Raw genomic sequence first — 3296 nt, forward strand, 5'->3', positions numbered from 1 at the left:
AAAATGTTTTCCACTTGCCATTCTTCCAATCCACAGGCATCAACTCTTTCTAAAAACATTGCAGTACAAACAAATTGCAAAAACTCAGAAAATACAGAAAAACATAAAGATGAAAATAAAAGTTATTCACGAACTCACACCTAGAAATAACCTCTGTTAATATTTTATTGTGCATACTTCCAGATTTTCCTCATGCATATAAATATTATTTATTGAACAAAAATTGTAGTGTGCAATGTTTATTCTTGGAAATATAATTTTTCACTTCATGTAATGTGGATATATTTCCATAGCAATGGTTACTTGTTTTTGTTAAAATTTTTATGGTTTGCATATTATTCTATTAAGTGGATGTGGCATAAATTATTTAACAAACCCTTTATTATAAATATTTTTATTGTTTCCAATTTTTTTTCTGTGAACTCTCATCATGTCTGGTGTGCTTATTTAATCTCAGTATTATACAACAGTTTGCATTCATTGACATGCTACTCTACAATTATTTTCAAGCTATATCAAGATTGTGTGTTTTAGATCCTCAATGAAGTCAAAGCATCTTAGAGGCAAGGCCAGTTCTTCCTTACCTTTTCATAGGTCAGTAAAGAGAATTATTCGTAATGTAAGTGCTCATGTGGCTGCTCAGGGGGGTTAGCACAATCTGTTAGGATGACATCCTAACGAACAGTTGTTTAGGGGTGACCTTTAGATTTTGCCCATGTTTAGGAAGTGGCTGGCTTGTTGGAATGGGAAGCAAAAGGTCAGGAATGGAGTAGTGATGTATACACTGGATTAGCTGACATCCCAGCAAGGTTCTACTACACAGAGCATAAAGCTTTAGGAAAGCTTCTAAAATTTTACATTGTGAATTTGCTAATCTTCTTAAGTGAGGAAAGTGGTAGGAAGGAGAGGGCACTGCGGTAGAAAGCAGAGCATGTGGTCTGCAAGTGCCAAACAGGAGTTGCTACACACACGATGGCTTGGATCATGTTAATGCTTCTGCTGCCCCTCTGTCCTCAGGCTTCATCACTAGGCTAAACTTCCTGTTCCTTTCTTTCAACTCTTTATTTTCTTGCTCAATCATCTCCTACAGTCAGAACATAAATGCAGTTCAACCAACTTAGCAATGAAGTTTATGTACTCTCTGTACACCAACACCCTACTGGCCCAAATCTTTTTATTCCCCTAAGTTAAATCAGTTTTCTGTAGTGACTGCTATATTACTATATCACCAACATAATTTGTTTATTTTGGTAAAATTTGTCTTGAAATAAAATACACTTTGGATAAAAATGATTTTTCATTTTCTCCATTGGAATATGATTACTGTTTTAACTTGTTGATGAGACAGTAGTTTTACAATCTAGGTGATCAGAAATCTTTTATTTAATTTATGAAAGGACATGAAACAGCAAGAGCAGAGCAATCTTCCTTCATCCTGCCATAGCATGTTTGCTGAGCCATTAGGCTCCTGAGGCATCTTTATATTTGTCCTGGTGAACTGAAGATTGCCTATCGTTTTAGTAGTGGTGGTTCTACTCTATTGACAGCAGGTGTTGCCAGGGTGGCTCTTCCTTCCTTCTGGCTTGGATAGCCTAAAAAAAAGGTGTTATCTGTCTTATGTCTTTTTTTTTTATAATTGACACATAATAACTGTACATATTTATGGGGTTACCCTGATTTGATCNGGATCTTGAAAGAGGACTTAATCAGTAGAAGAAAATGTTCCAGGTAGTGGGAATAGCATGTGCCGAAGCTTGGAGGACTGAAATTGCAGGGTTCTCCCTTGTTGGTGCTGCTTCAATGCAACATTCAACTTGCATTTCCTTACATTCAGTTAGCGCTTTTCTTCCTCATCTCATGATAGTCTTCCCATGTAAAATGTTTTCCACTTGCCATTCTTCCAATCCACAGGCATCAACTCTTTCTAAAAACATTGNTTTTTTTTTATAATTGACACATAATAACTGTACATATTTATGGGGTTACCCTGATTTGATCATTATACAATACAAACATGCAGTGTCCTATATCTTCACCAAACCTCAAATTATTTCAAAAAGTGGAAAGAAGTACTGGCTACAGTTCTTGTCATTGAATTTGCAGACAATTACAGATTTTAAGAGTGAGTAAACAGAGCAAGTATGGTAGCCAGCTCCAAAGACCATTTCTGAACAATCCGTCAACTTGCTAGTGGGATGGTTCAGGGCACAAAGAGGGGAATTGGCTCAAGGTCTCCCTGTTATTCTTGCTCACTTATCATGCACAAAAATCACACATCTAGAACAATATGGTTTCTTTTCTTGCCTGTTTAATTTTTATAATTCTACCAACAATTGTAATGCTTGCTGAATAAAGATAATTTTATACCGAGGGGGAGAATTTGGATTAGTGATTGGGAAGTATCTGGGCAATATCTGGACAAACACCCAAACTTTTTTCAGAGATAACATAGAAAAGAACACACAAGGAGTGGGGTTAGGGTCTGGGTCTGACATTTAGAAAAGTAAATACTAGGAGGCAAAAAATATTAGAGGTGGTATTTTGAACCAATGAGCTATTTTAATTACAGTTGCTAGAACATGAGATATTTACTAAACACAGAATTTCCCCTGTGCTCCAATATTTATAGGGGAATATTATGAACTGGGTGAGAGGTTGAACTGGAAATTATCTAGGTTCCTTCCAATGTAAGATTCTATGATTCCATGGCCGCCTTGCATCACTGTGCTTGCTATTTTCTCTTACTTTGCAATCTCCAGTTAGCTTTGCAATTATAGATTTGGTAAAATGCTTCAGTGGTCTTCACTTTTAAATATCTAATACCACTTTAGTACAGGCAGCCAAGAGATAAACAGACATCTTGGTGATGAACATACTTGGCCTATGTCAATAATGCTAATGTTTCAACTTGCAAAAGATTCAGCCCTTATTTTAAAGCATCCAGTTTGTTATGTGCACACCTTTTATACATTACCATCTAGCACAACGGTCTCATCTACAACTTAGAAAATATTTAGTGAGGGCCGACCCCGTGGCTCACTCGGGTGAGTGTGGTGCTGGGAGCACAGAGGCGCTCCTGCCACGGGTTCGGATCCTATATAGGGTATGACTGGTGCACTCACTGGCTGAGCGCGGTGCGGGTGACACCAAGCCAAGGGTTNATCTACAACTTAGAAAATATTTAGTGAGGGCCGACCCCGTGGCTCACTCGGGTGAGTGTGGCGCTGGGAGCACAGCGGCGCTCCTGCCACGGGTTCGGATCCTATGTAGGGTATGACTGGGGCCCTCACTGGCTG

This window comes from Galeopterus variegatus, unplaced genomic scaffold (genome assembly GCF_000696425.1).
Source record: "Galeopterus variegatus unplaced genomic scaffold, G_variegatus-3.0.2 Scaffold1539, whole genome shotgun sequence".
NCBI classification, from domain to species: Eukaryota; Metazoa; Chordata; class Mammalia; order Dermoptera; family Cynocephalidae; genus Galeopterus; species Galeopterus variegatus.